Here is a 17304-nt window from a genome sequence, read left to right on the forward strand (position 1 = left end):
CTCAAGCAAATAACAGTCATATCAGTACGTTCCAATTGGCCAGGGCTAGTTAGAGGCTGGTCAGGGTACAGTTTTCCATTTTGGGGCAGGCCTGGGCAAGTCCCTGGCTTTGTCCTTGAGCTGCTATGGAGGCTGGCTGGCCTAGCACATACAGACTGTGGGGCCTGGCTCAGTGGCCCAGGCTTGGTGTGTCTTATCTCCCTTGTCCCTGTGGTCAGGGGCACCAGTGATTAATTGCCCTTTGTTTGTAGCTCTCCCTCAGAAACTGCCTGCTTTGTTCCATAAAGCAGAGACTGAGAGGCCTATGGCATCTGCTTGGTCCTCTCGAGAGCAGAGACTAAGAGAAGAACCAGGAGGCCAGAGAGCATGTGGACAAATGGCTGAGTTATGTAGAAGCTGGGGGAAGAGAAGCAAAACTTGAGGGTTGGAGAGGTTTTGGATAGGGAGTAGGGTGAGAATTGCAAGAGAGGAGGTAGGACTCTGTAATAGGTACTTGGGATGCTGAGAGGGTCTGGTGGCAAGCCTTGATATGCTAATAGGCAGCTCATCTTGTTCAGGCTTTCTTTGGGACCTAACCATGGGGAGGTAAACTTCTAGAATATTTACTAAGTTGTGAGGATGTTGAAACAGCCACACCACCCTAACCACATCCAATCAAATCTGAAAGGGCCATGTAGGGGGAAAGTAAGGTCTCCCCTGAAGTACCACTTCCACCTTGCCAGCCTTGTGAATAGACAGTCTTGGAAGCAGATAGAGCTGTGTTTGATTCTGGTGACTGCAGTTACATGAAACACCTCAGGCAAGAATCTGCAGTTTACCTGTTCCTGAATTTATGACCCATATAAGATGTGAGTTTCGTGAATATTTATTACTGTTTTAGAATAAAAGAACCAAGCTTCCATATGGTTCCTGTATTGGTATTCTTTATATTCATGTTACATAATGTTAGCATCAGCTTCAAAAGTAAACATTCAAGGCCAGGGAGTTGTCTCAGTGTGTAAGTGTGCTCGCTGTGCAAACCAAACAGCCTGACTTTGAGCCTGTGTCTTAGTTTGCTTTCAATTTCTGTGGTAAAACACTATAACCAAAAGCAATTTGGGGAAGAAAGGTTTATTTGGCCTACACGTTCTCATCATAGTCCACCATAATGAGCAATCAGGGTAGGAAGCTAAGGCAGGGACTGAAGTAGAGACCCTGGAAGAGTACTGCTTCCTGGCTCACTACCGAGGGCTTGCCTAGCCTGCTTACTTTAACAGCTCAGGAATACTGGTCTGGAGGTGGCATTGCCACAGTAGTCTAGACCCTCTCACATTAATCCTTAATTAAGAAAATGTCCCACAGAGTTACCTACAGATCATCTGATATAGGCATTTCTTTTTCCCTGTGGAGGTTTTCTGTGCCCAGATGACCCTAGTTTGTGTCAAGTTGACAGAACCCTAACCAGCACATCCCAGAATCTACATAAAGAAATCAGATTACAGTGACATAATACTCTTAGAGGGAGATGGGAGGCCAGGTAGCCTGAAGTACAAAGTAAAAAGAGTTATCCTGTCTCAAAATGGAAAGTGAAGAACTGATTCTTGAAGTTATTCTCTAATCTCCACACATGTATGAACTTGTACACACACACACACACACACACACACACACACACAAATATGTTTAAAAAGAGTTCAAATGAATGAGGACAGCATAAGGTCATCAGCAAAGGCTCACAGAGCAGAAAAATCACAGCTGTTTATCTCACACCATTGCTGCATTGAAAGCAGCCCCTTGACCAATATGGGCAAATTCTGCTGCCTGTCTTGTATAGGCAGGTAAGGATTGTTAGTGGAGAGGATAAGAGAAAGGCCAATTTTGAAAGTGATTTTTCACCTTAATTTATATTTATTAAAGTAATTGAGAGCATCCAGTGGCTAGAAGATCTCTCAAGTATCTCTCATAAGCCAGGGGACAAGACTTTAAAATGTTTTTAAAAAGTTAAAATTTTGAAGACACAAGATTCCACAAGGTCTTTGGCATATTTATAAAGGCACTGATGTTGTGGGTCCTGAAATACCCACATTCCCAAATATTTTCCTCAAGCACCTGTCCTACTGCTTAACACTGTCATTGCCCCATTTATTCTTAGATTGAGGCATCATAATTTCATAGTACAAACTCACAGAGATGTAACTTTTAAAACATACCCTAGATTATTTATTTAATTTCAGAAACTCTTTTTAAGTATCCACTATATGCTAGATACTGTGATTGGAAGGCAAAGATAATTTAAAAAATGAACATACCCCAGCAATGCTCAAGCTAAAAGCCAAGTGGAACTCATAGCGGTGGAGCCAGTGGTCCACAAATGTTTCAATATGGACTAATAAAAAGACAGAAACCTCAAGCTTCTGAGGACCTACAACATAGCATTGGGAGTTGGGCTGCGGTGGCCCAGAGTGAGTAGGCTATGAGGGAAATCTTTTCTTGAGAATTGATGCTTGGGCCCCTGAAGATGAGGTAGATATAAGTAGGTGAAGGCATGTCCCGAGTAGAGTAGGGTGATTTAAAGAAGATGAGTATCCCAGATGTCCAGACAGTATGATGGAAGCCATAACACTGACAAGATTAAACTGATCTTCAGCAGCTGATTGAGATGTGAGGACTTGATAGCGTGAATTATTCTTTTGATTTAGGGAGAAGGCAACTTGAGCCCTGGAAAGGGTATTGAACTAGAAACAGGTGGACCCTGACTTGAAGTTTAGATGTTTAGCATCCAAAGTCATTATTGGATTTTGTTTTTCGTTTGTAAAATGCAAATGCTTAGTCTGTTTTATCCTTTGCCAGTTTCATGCACTTATATAATGAAGTTTAGATATTTGCACCTCTCTATGTCCCTCTCTTACTCCTCTCTCTCCCATTGGAATACTTCTTTTCACTAAGTCTCCGTTATTTTAGTGCCTCCATTTTGTGTGTGGTTCACTGAGTGTAATAAGAGCCACTTGCTGGAGCTTGGGTAGGAGGTTATTTACTGAAGTTAGGGCAAGATATCTGTGGCTATAACACTGAAGAAAATGATATTTCCTTCCCTAACAACTGTTAATTGCAAATAGTCCCTCTGGGAGGGGTGGGACTTAATGGACCTGAATGCTTAATCATTTTTTGGCTGCCTTTTTCCTTTGTAGTATTTATCAGTTCCTGTGATTATGTGATAAACATCCATCAAGTAATAAATTCAAAACAGACTGTCTGTTTTGTTTAGAATAGCATTTCCAGCAATAATCATGTTGTGTCACATCTTTTTTTAATTTTTATTTATTTTTTTTGTTCACATCCTTTTTTTCCTTTTTTATTTTATTTTATTTTATTTTACAATACTATTCAGTTCTACATAACAGCCACAGATTCCCTTGTTCACCCCCTTCCTGCCCCCTCCCCTTCCCCCCAGCCCACCCCCCCATTCCCACCTCCTCCAGAGCAGGGTCTCCCCTGAGGATTGAGATCAACCTGATAGACTCAGTCCAGGCAGGTCCAGTCCCCTCCCAGATTGAGCCAAGCATCCCTGCATAAGCCCCAGGTTTCAAACAGCCAACTCATGCAATGAGCCCAGGACCTGGTACCACTGCCTAGATGCCTCCCAAACAGATCAAGCCAATCAACTGTCTCACCTATTCAGAGGGCCTGATCCAGTTGGGGGCCCCTCAGCCTTTGGTTCACAGTTCATGTGTTTCCATTCGTTTGGCTATTTGTCCCTGTGCTTTATCCAACCTTGGTTTCAACAATTCTCGCACATCTTTTATTCTCAATAAATAATCACTGAAAATGTTAAGAAGCCAGCCACAAGATCTCAGGTAAGAGATATTAGTAAGACCTAGATCATTTACAGATATATGCATGGTATGAAACTATACTTAAGAAAGTTGAGGATAGGAAAGTAGATGACAACAGATCCGTACAAAACAAAGTTTTTCCTAAGAAAGACTCATTGTACCATTGGAGCCCCAGTTTGGATCAGAGAACCACTGTATACCTCCTAGGTATTCCTTGGGAAATGGGTTGAGGATAAGAAAAAGGAGGAAGAGAAGAAAGGGGTAGGAGAACAGGAAGAGAAAAAGGAGGAGGTGGAGGAGGCAGAGGAGGATGAGCAAAGGAAGGAGGAAGAGGAGAAGAAAGGGCAAGGTTGAGGAGCACAACTAAAAATACAGAAGGAAATCAAGAAAAATGGAAGAAAAGGAAGTCTAGGGCAGAGAGCTAGAGAGTGAGCAGCAACAGAACGGAGGGAAAGGTGGCACTCTATTCCTTTGGTTTGCTTTCTATTGCTGTACTAAAGACAAAGACCAGAAGCAAGGTGGGGAGGAGATGGTTTATTTGACTTAAAGGTTACCTTCCATCATCAAGGGGTGATAAAGCAGGAACTCAAGGCATGAACTGAAGTAGAGGCCATGGAGGGGTGCTGCTTACTGGCTTGTTCCTCATGGCTTTTTCAGCCTGCTTATAGAACCCAGCACCACCAGCCCAGGGATGGCATTACCCACCATGGGCTGGGCCCACCCACATCAATCACTAATTAAGAAAATGCCCTACAGGCCCACCTACAGGCAACTTGATTAGAGGCATTTTCTCAACTGAGGTTCAAAAACCAAGTAGGACATCTTTCATTCCATCCTTTTCTGAGATGTTAGGTGCATTCAGATGTCACCATATGTGTGACTGCCATTAACACTCCTTTCCCACCCTTTAAGCTGAAGCCTTGAGCAGATGGCCGAACACCCAGGTTGTCATGATAGAACTCTCATCCAGTGTCTGATGGAAGCAGATGCAGAGATCCACAGCCAGTCCCCAGGTGGAGCTCTGGGAATCCAATGGGCAAGAGAGAGGAGGAATTGTATGAGCAAGTGATATTGAGACCATGATTGGAAAAAGCACAGGGACAAATAGCCAAACTAGTGGAAACACGTGAACTATGAACCAATAGCTGAGGAGCCCCCATGAAACTGGACCAGGCCCTCTGGATAAGTGAGACAGTTGAACTGTTTGGGAGGCATCCAGGCAGTGGAGCTAGGACCTGTCCTTGGTGCATGGGCTGACTTTTTGGAGCCTGGGGCCTACACTGAGACACTTTGCTCAGCCTTGGTGTAGGGAGGAGGGGACTGGACCTGCCTCAACTGAATCTACCAGGCTGGGCTGACTCCCCAGGGGAGACCTTGCCTTGGAGGTGGTGGGAATGGGGGTGGATTGTGAGGGAGGGGAGGTTGGGGGTGAGAGGACAGGGGAATTGGTGGCTGATATGTGAAATTAATTATAAAATATTTTTTTAAAAAGAAGCCTTTTATAGATGAGTGGATTTTTCACTTTGCTTTTTTCTTTCTGATTAAATGACCACATTGAGGCAACAGGGAAGCAAGATTTGTTCTTCCTTCATTCTAGAGTGGGAAAAGAATTACAGAATCTTCTGGAAAGGCCCATGTAGGAAGAAGAAATAATGGAAGCCTCTATTGAACTATACTCTTCACCTTTCCAGTTTTGTGACTTTGAAGGCAGATATTCAAGCTCTAGTTGATTCTCATGCCTTTAGGCCACAGATGACCTCTTGACTGCAACATCATGAGATGGTCTGGGCCAGAACCCACCACTTCAGCCATTTCTGATTTGGTAGCCCATATAAACTGTGAATTTGGAATATTTATGCTTTTTGTTTTATTTCACAGTTTTTTGAAATATAGTGTATATATATGTATATAATTTGAAGTTTTAAAATGTGTAGTTCAGTGATTTTATTATTGTCCTTGTTATTTAATGATTAGCTTCTTGTTTGGGAGCATTTTCATCACTCCAAAATGATATTTCTTACCACTTAGCAAACAATCTCAGTGACTCCTAGTCTTTGTAATTTAACAACTACTAATCTACCAACTGATGATATGGGATTGCTCATTGTACATATTTCCTATAGATAGAACCACATGATATCTGGTCTTTTCAGAATGACTTCTTTTTAAGAGTCTTTTTATGTAGCCTTGGTTGGCCTGATACATGCTGTGTAGCTCAGGCTGGCCTTGAATTCACATTAATCTTCTATTTATTAATTTAAAAACTACTTATTTTTATGTGTATACGTGTTTTGCTTGTGTGTATGCCTGTATTTAGTGCTCAAAGAAGCCAGAATCTGGAATTGGAATAGTTACAGGCTGTTTTGTAGGTGCTGGAAATTAAACCCAGGTCTTTTTTACTTATATACCATGCATTAGAGATTAAGCTAGAGAACAAGATTTGTAGTAACAAGTTTTTTTTTTTAATTTCATCTAGAACTAGACTGAGACTAATGTAATCTGCTTATACTATCAAAGTATATATTCCTACCAACCATGAACTATATTTTTTCCCATTCAGGTAGCAGCAAAAATGAGGACTAGGTTGTGGAAAAGGACCTTTGCTTGACATATGGTAATACAAATGCTAATATTTAGCATTCAGAATCATAAAGTCAGTGAGAAGGGCGGGGCTACTGAGACCACACCTCTAGTTGAGGGAAATTGGCAGTTGATGGCAGTTGGAGGAGGGTGTCACTTTAGAGTCACATTTTCTGTGAGGGTGTGGGCCACTGATAGGTTGCCCATGCCCCATTGGATGGCTTAACACCTATGCACACATGTGCAGCACGGATTTGACTCAGTGGTTTATAAAAAAGAAGACATGAAGTTGGAAGGGAGATGTTTTGGAGGTCAAGAGGAGTTGCAGAAGAGATAGATATGATCAAGATAAATTGTATACATAATATGACATTTCTGAAGAATTATTTTTTTTCTGTTTTTTCTTGAGACAGGGTTTCACTGTGTAGCCTTGGCTTTCCTGGAACTCACTCTGCAGGCCAGGTTGGCCTTGAAATAGAGATCCACCTGTTTCTGCCTTCCAAGTGCTGGGATTAAAAGTGTGAGCCACCACTGCTCAGTCAAAGAATTATATTTTTAAAAGGAAAATAATAATAATAATAATAATAATAATAATAATTAAAGAGTAAGCACACAATTTGTCATGTGCTACATTACTTTTAAAAATTATGTAGTCAGTTTGAGACAGAATTGGGGAGTTAAGGAAGGGATGGAGAGCTTAAAATATGAGAATCTTGCAGAAGTATAAAATATCTTGTACTCTGCAATGAGTTTAATAATTACCAATTTAAATTCATTTGATTCCAAAAGATAATATGTTTCTTAATGAAAATTGGAGTCTACATCCTAAATCAGGCCAAAGCTTCCTAAGGAGGAACTCATCAGAGTTCTCCTCTTTCAATATTCAAAAGGATTCTTCTACCAAGCCTAATTCCCAGTTATATTTGATAGTTTCAGTTCAGTTTAGAAAAGCAACTAAAACTCAGGCACTTAAGACTCAACTCTGTTTTGTGAGGTGGGAGGAGTGGGGAGAGATAAGGGCCTAAGTCCTTCATTGGTAAGTCTCCTCCAAACATAACCCAAGCAAACCCAGGGAATAGCCAAAAGCAATACAAAACAAAAATCAACCAACCAACCAAACAAACAAACAAATGAAACCCCAAAACTCCCAACTGTATTAAATACAAGGCCCTGTAGGCGCAAAGTTCAGATGTAAAATGCTGCTGCCACATACATGAAGTTTGCTTAAGACACCGGGGACTTACTATTACACACAAATAATTTTTTTTTATGTCTTTGGGATTTTTTTTCTTTTTCATTTTTTTAAATTTATTTTGCAATGCTATTCAGTTCTACATAATAGCCACAGATTCCCTTGTTCTCTCCTTTCGTGCCACCTTCCCCTTCCCCCCAGCCCACCCCCCATTCCCACCTCCTCCAGATCAAGGTCTCCCCCGAGGACTGGGATCGACCTGATAGACTCAGTCTAGGCAGGTCCAGTCCCCTCCTCCCAGATTGAGCCAAGCGTCCCTGCATAAGTCCCAGGTTTCAAACAGCTAACTCATGCAATGAGCCCAGGACCTGTTACCACTGCCTAGATGCCTCCCAAACAGATCAAGCCAATCGACTGTCTCACCTATTCAGAGGGCCTGATCCAGTTGGGGGCCCCTCAGCCTTTGTTTCATAGTTCATGTGTTTCCATTCATTTGGTTATTTGTCCCTGTGCTTTATCCAACTTTGGTTTCAACAATTCTCGCTCATATAAACCCTCCTCTTTCTCACTAATTAGACTCCCAGCGCTCCACCAGGGGCCTAGCCGTGGATGTCTGCATCCAGATTCCTCAGTCCTTGGATGGGGTTTATGGCACAACTATTAGGGTGTTTGGCCATCCCATCACCAGAGTAGGTCAGTCCCGGCTATTTCTCGACCATTGCCAGTAGTCTTTTGTGGGGGTATCTTTGTGGATTTCTGTGGGCCTCTTTAGCTTTTTGTTTCTTCCTTTTCTCATGTGGTCTTTATTTACCATGGTCTCCTATTCCTTGTTCTCCCTCTCTTTTGTTGATCCAGCTAGGATCTCCCGCTCTCTTTCCCTCGACCCTCGCCCTTCATTGCTCCCACTCATGTCCAGGCTGTTCATGTAGATCTCATCCATTTCTCCGTACACACAAATATTTTTTAATGTTTTTCTTTCCTGGTTAGTAAATCATACCAGAAGTGAAGCATGGTATAAAGCAGTGGTTTTCAACCTTCCTAATGCAGCAACCCTTTAATACAGTTCCTCATGTTGTGGTGACCCCCAACCATAAAGTAATTTTGCTACTGTTATCAATAATAATGTAAATATCTCTTCTTTCCTGTGGTCTTAGGTAACTGCTGTGAGAGTCATTTGACCCAACAGCGGCCGTGACCCACAGATTGAGAACCACTGGTGAAGGCTGATAGAGAAAAATAGTATTTTACTGCCTCCAATGTTAAACAGAGGCAAAGATAACTTTACCAATAAAAAGAAATCAGTGGTAGTCAACGTAACTACTGACAGTAGTTAGAACTAAACTTGAGTTTCATTCTATATATTTGAAGGCTATGATCAGATCTTGAATCCTTTGGAAACTGGGAGTTAATGTGGAATGTGAGGATTAGCTTTGCTTCCAGTATACATAAATCATCAAGATGTAGGGGTCCAATAAGCATATGCATTTCTTGAGGTTGAACTGGAATAGTATGAGAACTCTCCACTAACCTTATATACCAAGGACTACCAGGGTAGGTATAGAAAGAAACCTAGTCAATGACCTTACATTGTTGTGGAGACCCACAGACATTTGTTTCCTAGTGAGATCTGAGCTTGCTTTACTCAGCAGGGCTGCATAAGGGGATGGTTTGACTGCGTGTGTGATTACCAGGGTGTTTGGAAGGGTCTCTACTTGGTTGTGCGGTATGCTTTGATCTAGCAAGGCGGCGGGGGTGGGGGGGTGTCTTTTGCTCTGGTCCTTGGCATTGTTATAAAAAGCCCTTTTGAAGAGATAGAAGGGGCTGGTGGATTTTGATCCAGGTCCTCCAGAAGCTGTTCTGTGTTTCTGTCTCCTCTCCATCTTTCCATCTGAAAGTTTCTTATTCCTCTCTCCTCTTCATAGGAACCCTTTAAAAGGTGGGAGCTGGCCTCCCACACATTGTCACATCTTATATTCCATTTAAAAATTAGATCTCTCAAGGAGGAAAAGCAACCATGACACACATAAAGGGATCTTTCAAGGCAGCAAGCTGCTGTTCCTGCATCCCCCTTTATATATAGTTAATGGTCCATATTAGCCTCCTGTGAGATAAGTGAGCCCTGTCTGATTCTGTAGAGGCCCCAAGCTCTTTGAACCACATCCCAAACCAATGTAATTCTTCCTGTTGTAGTTTGTGTGTACCTATGAATGTCACAGCACATGTGGGACAGTCAAAAGACAATTCTCAGGAGTAGGTTCCTAATTTCTAGGATGTGGGTTCCAGGGATTGAAATCAGGTTGTCAGGCATAACTGAACCTTCCTCCTGGCTCAAGTTCTTTTTTTCTTCCAAGGAAAACAAATGGAGAAAAAGGCAGACAAGTTTACGTCTAGGATCTAAGAGCATGCTCTTCTACATCACTCAGGACCTTGTGGTTGTTACCACTGAGCCATATCTTCAGCCCTTTGAAAAGTGTGTGAAAGAAACAATATAAGTTACAGACTAGGAATTCTTATTGTGGGAAGCAGGTCAGAAAACATCAAACATGCCAAATATTAACTCATTTACCAAATCAAGGGCCTGGGGAAGATAGATTGAATTTAAGAAATTTTATTTTTTTGTTTTTAATTAAATTTGTTCTTAGAAAATTTCACACAGGTACCTAGTGCATATTGACCACTTTTACCCCTCATCCTCTCCCATCTCCTTAACACCCCTGTCCACTCTATTCTTCCCCACAAATCTCTCTAGAGTGTTCATGTCTACTAGTTTTGTTTTGTGACACATTATGACTAACCAGGGATGTATGTGTGTCCATGGATTTGAAGCTATCCATTGAAGTCTAGTGGGTTCAACAGTGGGTACACAACTGGAGACATTGGTCTCTTTACTCCCAGCATCTATGGGTAGACAGAATTTCAGCTGTAAAGGATAAGGCCAGGTGAGCGTCTCTGCCTGCTATGATTGACAGTTGATAGGGCTAATCTTCTGTGATTGCCAGGGCAGGTAATCACAAGTTGTTGTAAGTTTATGATTGCAATGGCTGTATTCAGTCTAGAGGATGGAATTTCAGTCTTTCACCCTGTCTTCCAGCTTTTGATATACTTTCTGCCCTGTTGGGGGGAATATTATTTTAAGGTGTGTTGCTTTTGTTTATGTTGCATTTGTTTAACTCTGTGAAGCTGTGTTACTGTGCCTGCCTAACACACCTGGTGGTCTAATAAAGAGCTGAACAGCCAATGGTGAGGCAGGAGAAAGGATAGGTGGGGTTGGCAGGCAGAGAGAATTAATAGAAGGAGAAACCTCGGAGAGAGGAGATCTAGGAGAGAGAAGGAAGAGGAGTTCAGGGGCCAGCCACCCAGCTATACAGCAGACATGGAGTAAGTAGGAAAGAAAAGGTATACAGAAACAGACAAAGGTAAAAGCCCAGAGGTAAAAGATAGACAGGCTAATTTACGATACGAAAAGCTGGCAAGATACAAGTGAAGCTAAGGCCATGCATTCATAATTAAGACTAAGCCTCCTCTGTGTGTGATTTATTTGGAAGCTGGGTGGCAGGTCCCCGTAAAGAGTAATAAAACAACTAACAACACCCCATCTTTCCCAGTGTTCCCTGAGCCTTAGAGGAGGTGGTATACATGTCTTGTTTAGGGCTGAGCTCACAACCATCTCTTAATTCTCAGGATCCTGGGCCCTCCTGAGTCTCTGCATTCACTGTCATGCTGTATAATGAGAAGCTTCTTTTGATGAAGGTTTGAGAGCAGCTTTTAACTATGTGTATATAAGCATAGGGTTAGGGTTTCTATTACTGTGAAGAAATGCCATGACCACAGCAACTTTTAGAGGAAAAATTTAATTGGGGCTGACTTACAGTTTAGAGGTTTAGTCCATATTTGTCATGGTGGGAAGCATGTAGCATACAGGCAAACTTGGTGTTGGAGAGGTAGCTGGGAGTTCTACATCCAGATCCACGGGCAGTAGGAAGAGAGAGTGACACTGGACCTGGCTTGGGCTTCTGAAGTCCCAAAGCCCAACCCCCAGTGACACACTTTCTCCAACAACAACACACCTGTTCCAACAAGAACACAGCTCCCAGTAGTGCCTGCTCCTGTGAGCCCATTGGAGTCATTTTCATTCAAACTACCACAACTAATGATGCACTTTCTCCTCCTGCAGCCTATGCAGCACCCTCCAGCATTTTGAATGCTAGTTGGTAGTAAGAGTTTCCAGGTTGGTTGTATCTAAAGTGTGTGGCATCTTCCACAAGACTGGTTGGGATGGCTAATCTTGGTTGTCAACTTGGCACACCTGGGAAGAGGGACCTTTAATTGAGGCCTCTAGCAAATTGACCTATATCTGTGGTGCATTTTCTTGACTGCTAATTGATGTAGGAAGGCCCAGCTCTTTGTGAGCAACACCATTTCTGGCAGGTGTGCCTAGGCTGTGTAAGAAAGGCAGCCAGCAAACATGATCTTCAAAGCAAGACAGTAAGCAGGGATTGCCAAGGGCTCATCCTCAGGGGCTTTCAGCTAATCCCTGTCTAAATCAGCTTAATCCCTGCCTCCCCTAGTGTTGGTCTCTACCACCACTGCTGCCCAAGCTGTGGTGGAAAGGAGGGAGCATTAAGAAATCCCTAGGCCCAGGGAGGCAAAGATAGAACTGCTCTGGCTTTGGCTGACTATAACTATATGTATATACATGTGTATACATATGTTTTTATATATGTATTTTTTTATTATATAGGGCCTCTTTTATCCCAGGGTGGCGTTGAACTTGCTATATAGCCAAGAATGGCCTTGAACTGATCCTTCTGCTTCCATTCCAGAGGAGATATTGCAGGCATGGGCCACCTGTTTTATGTTATGCTAGGGAAGGAACTCAAGACTTCCTCCTGCATGCTAGGTAAGTGTTCTACCAACTAAGTTATAACCACAACCCCAAATACTTCAGTTTTTTAAATAGGTGGATGCTATTCTATTGTAAATGTATTTTCAATTTTGTTTGCAAATTCATCAGCTGATGGGCATTTACACTGTTTCCACATCTTGAATCTTATGAATAATATTGTTATGAGCTCTCAAGGATAATTGTATGAACTTATTTCAGTTCTCTGGTACATTACCTATCCTTGAATTGCTGAGCCTTTAGGTAACCATGTCTGACTTCCTGAGGGTCTGCTGAAATATTTTCCACAACTGTACATGTTGAATCCCATAAACATCTGAGAGCTTTCATTTCTCCAGATCTTTGCAAATGGTTAATACTCCTTGTTTCTGACTGTAGTCATCCTATTCTGTGTGACATGGGGATCTCATTATGATCTTGATTTTCTTGCCTAATAACTAGCGATGTAGAATATCCTTTGACTGCATTTTGGTCATGGTATATTTTTCTAGGAGAAATGTCTCTTTATGTTTGCCCATTTAACAATTTTTCATTACATCTATTTATTTTGTGTGTTTATGTATATGGGCCCACATTACATAGTGTATGTGTGGAGGTTAGATGAAAACTTTTGGGAATTGGTTTTCTCTCTCTACCATGTAAATCCCAGGGATCAAACTCAGGTCATCAGGCTTAGCAGCAGTTATCTTTATCTGCTGAGCCATATTGCCATCACTGACTTACCTTTTTCATTTTGTTTTTTTTTTAAGCCAGGGTCTCACTCTGTAGCTCACACTAGTCTGGAACTCCTGATGATATTCTGGCCTTGGCCTCTCAAGTGCTAAAATTATGATGTGAGCCACCACACTTAGCTTAGTTTGCCTTTTATTGCAAAATTTTAAGAGCTTGTTGTATATTTTATTTACTTATTATAATTTGGTTTTCTATGACAGAGTCTCACTGTATAAACCTAGCTGGCCTGAAATTCACTATGTAGCTAGGTTAGCCTTGAGCTCATTGATATCTGTCTGCCTCTGCCTCTGTCTCTGAAGTACTAGAATTAAAGGCATTCATCCTTGCCCCTCTTCAGATTTAGATACTAACACACACACACACACACACACACACACACACACACACACACACACACACAAATCTATTTATATCTATACACATGCATGCATACACACACACACACACAAACATTTTGTGAATTGTTTCATTTTACTCCTTTTGTGTGTGTGGGGTAAGTTCTTGTTATGTGGCCTAGGTTGGCCTGTACAGTTGTAAATTGGCCTTGAACTTGCAATCCTCCTGCCTCTGTCTCCTCAGTGTTGAGATCATAGGCATGCTCCATTACACCTGGCCACCTTTTCATTTTCTTGATATTGTTCTTTCTCATAAAATTTAACTTTGATTTACAATTCATTTACCTTTCTTTGGCTGATGGTATTGTTAATAACATACTAAAGAAATGTTGATATAACAAGTTCACATGTATTTACAAGTGTTTTTAATTTAAAGAGATAATTTGCAGGTGAGCGAAACTGATTATGGAAAAGGAGGAAGGGTATGCTAGTAGAGACTCAGGGGTTCTAGGAGGAAAGTACATGTGCAGGCTAGTTTTTGTGGATTTAACACAAAGTGAAGACATCTGGGAAGAGGTAACCTCAACTGAGCTTCCATCACCTTGGCCTGTGGATATGGCTTTGGGACTTTTTTTAAATTGCTAATTAATGTGACAAGGCCCAACCCACTATGGGCAGTGCCATCCCTGGGTAGGTGTGCCTGGGCTGTATAAGAAACAGTAGCGAGACAGGCACGGCAGCAGAGACAAGCAGACACAGGTAGGCCTGTGGCAGTGGCCCGCAGAGGTAGACGGGCCTGGCAGGAGCGGTTGACAGGGACATTCAGGCCCAGTAGCAGCTGGCAGAGACATACAGGCCTGGTGGTGGTCCACAGAAGTAGACAGGCAGACGCAGGTAGGCCCACGGCGGCGGCCCGCAGAGGTAAACCGTCCTGGCAGCAGTGACAAGCAGAGGTCGGTAGGCCCGCGGCGGCAGCCGGCAGAGACATATAGGCCTGGTGGCAGCCCGCAGAGGCAGACAGGCCCGGCAGCAGCCGACAGGGACATACAGGCCCGGCAGTGGCCTGCAGAGGTAGACAGGCCCGGTGACAGAGATAAGCAGACACAGCTTGGAACAAGGACGCCTCTAACCCCAACACCCAGGGAAGAAGCTATCTCCGTGGGATGGAACCAGAACGAATCTGAACACTCCGTCTGAGGACAACCCAGGGCCCAGCTGCTGATCCTGCGAAACCCAACAACTTGGAGGTGTTGGTGAGACTACCCCCCTCAGATGAAATCCATCTGGGAGAGGATTCAGATGCCTACAGTTTGAAGTCTGAAGAAACAAGATCAGCTGAGGAGTTGATGAATGAACAAAACATGACCTGGGGGGAATTTTTTTTTTTTTGCCGTAATATACAAAGTTTAATGAGTAAAATATATTTAGTTTCAATGGTGGGGAAGAGATACATGGATGGCTGCCAGCCAGACCCACACACTCAGTATTCCTCCCCTTCTTCTGCCTCTGCTTCCATGGAATCGACGCCCACCTCTTCATAATCCTTCCCCAGCGCTGCCAGGTCCTCCCGGACCTTGGAGAACTCCCCTTCCTCCATGCCTTCTCCCACATACAGTGCACAAAGGCCCGCTTGGCGTACATGAGGTCAAACTTGTGGTCCAGGCAGGCCCAAGCCTCTGCGATGGCAGTGGTTTTGCTCAGCATGCATACGGCCCTCTGCACCTTGGCCAGGTCTCCCCCAGGGACCACAGTGGGGGGCTGGTAGTTAATACCCACCTTAAATCCAGTTTGGCACCAATCCACAAATTGGATGGTGCACTTTGTCTTGATGGTAGCAATAGACCCATTGACATCTTTTGGGACCACATCCCCTCTGTACAACATGCCATGGCGAGGGTCACACTTGACCATCTGATTTGCTGGCTCAAAGCAAGCATTGGTGATCTCTGCAACTGACAGCTGCTCATGGTATGCCTTCTCAGCTGAGATGACTGGGGCATAGGTTGCCAGTGGGAAGTAGATGTGAGGGTATGGCACCAGGTTGGTCTGGAATTCTGTTAAATCCACATTCAGGGCCCCATCAAACCTCAGAGAGGCTGTGATGGATGACACGATCTGCCCGATCAGTCGATTGAGGTTGGTATATGTGGGACGTTCAATATCCAGGTTGCGCCAACAGATGTCATAGATGGCTTCATTATCTACCATGAAAGCACAGTCGGAATGTTCCAGTGTCGTGTGTGTGGTCAGGATGGAGTTGTAGGGCTCCACAACGGCTGTAGAAACCTGTGGGGCTGGATAAATAGCAAATTCCAGCTTGGACTTCTTGCCATAGTTCACTGAAAGCCGTTCCATAAGCAGAGATGCAAACCCAGATCCTGTGCCACCTCCAAAGCTTTGGAAGATGAGGAAGCCTTGCAGTCCTGTGCACAGATCTGCCACATTTCGGATTCAGTCCAGGACCAGGTCGACAATTTCCTTGCTCTTTGAACCACATCCCAAACCAATGTAATTCTTCCTGTTGTAGTTTGTGTGTACCTATGAATGTCACAGCACATGTGGGACAGTCAAAAGACAATTCTCAGGAGTAGGTTCCTAATTTCTAGGATGTGGGTTCCAGGGATTGAAATCAGGTTGTCAGGCATAACTGAACCTTCCAGCTGAGGAGTTGACGAATGAACAAAACATGACCTGGGAACACAGAAGAAGGCGCTGCCCAGCCACCAAACCAGATCACCAGAATCATAAGTATATAATTCACAGACTGAGATCAGCTGCCCCTGAAGAAACAGCCCAATAGCACCAATTTAACCAAGAACTCCTACTAAACCAAGACTAAAAATTAGAATAAGAGAGGCACTCTCAGACACAGACACCACCTGCACCGAGCAGAGGAAGAGATGAGTAGATGCCAGTGCAAAAATACAGGCAACAACATAAAGACCTATAGGGCAACATCAGAATGTAGTGATTCTACACCTGCAAGACCTGCACATACCAAGACAGAAGAAATAGAAGAAATCAACCCTCAAAATGACTTTAAGAAGATGATAGAGGCCCTTAAAGAAGAAATAAAACATTCCCTCAAAGAGGAAATAAAAACTTTCCTTAAAGAGGAAATGAAAAACTACCTTAAAGAGAAAATAAAAACTTTCCTTAAAGAGGAAATGAAAAACTCCCTTAAAGAGGAAATAAAAACTTCCCTTAAAGAAGAAATGAAAAACTCCATTAAAGAGGAAATAAAAAACTCCCTTAAAGAAATGGAAGAAAAAATGAACAAAAAATGGGAAGAAATCAAGGAAAGCCAAGAAAAAAACAATTAAACAGATGAAAGAAACATTCCAAGATCTGAAAAATGAATTTGAGACAATAAAGAAAACACATGCTGAGGGAATGCTGGAAATAGAAATCCTGACTAAACGAACAGGAACTATAGAAACAAGCATAACCAACCGATTGCAAGAGATGGAACAGAGAATCTCTGACACTGAAGACACAATAGAGAAAATAGATTCGTCAGTCAAAGAAAACACTAAAGACAAAAAAGTCATACATAACACAAAACGTCCAGGAAATTTGGCACACCATGAAAAGACCAAACCTAAGAATAATAGGGATAGAAGAAGGAGAAGAATACCAACTCAAAGACACAGAAAATATATTCAACAAAATCATAGAAGAAAACTTTCCTAACCTAAAGAAAGAAATACCTATGAAGATACAAGAAGCTTACAGAACACCGAATAGGCT

The 17304-nt window shown here is 42.7% G+C and overlaps 1 pseudogene; it reads right to left on the reverse strand.

The window, feature by feature from the left end:
* Positions 1–14930: 14930 nt before the first annotated feature.
* LOC102917706 (tubulin alpha-3 chain-like) lies at positions 14931–15960 on the reverse strand (annotated as a pseudogene).
* Between the last annotated feature and the right edge of the window lie 1344 nt (positions 15961–17304).

Source organism: Peromyscus maniculatus, chromosome X (assembly GCF_049852395.1).
Source record: "Peromyscus maniculatus bairdii isolate BWxNUB_F1_BW_parent chromosome X, HU_Pman_BW_mat_3.1, whole genome shotgun sequence".
Classification (NCBI taxonomy): Eukaryota; Metazoa; Chordata; class Mammalia; order Rodentia; family Cricetidae; genus Peromyscus; species Peromyscus maniculatus.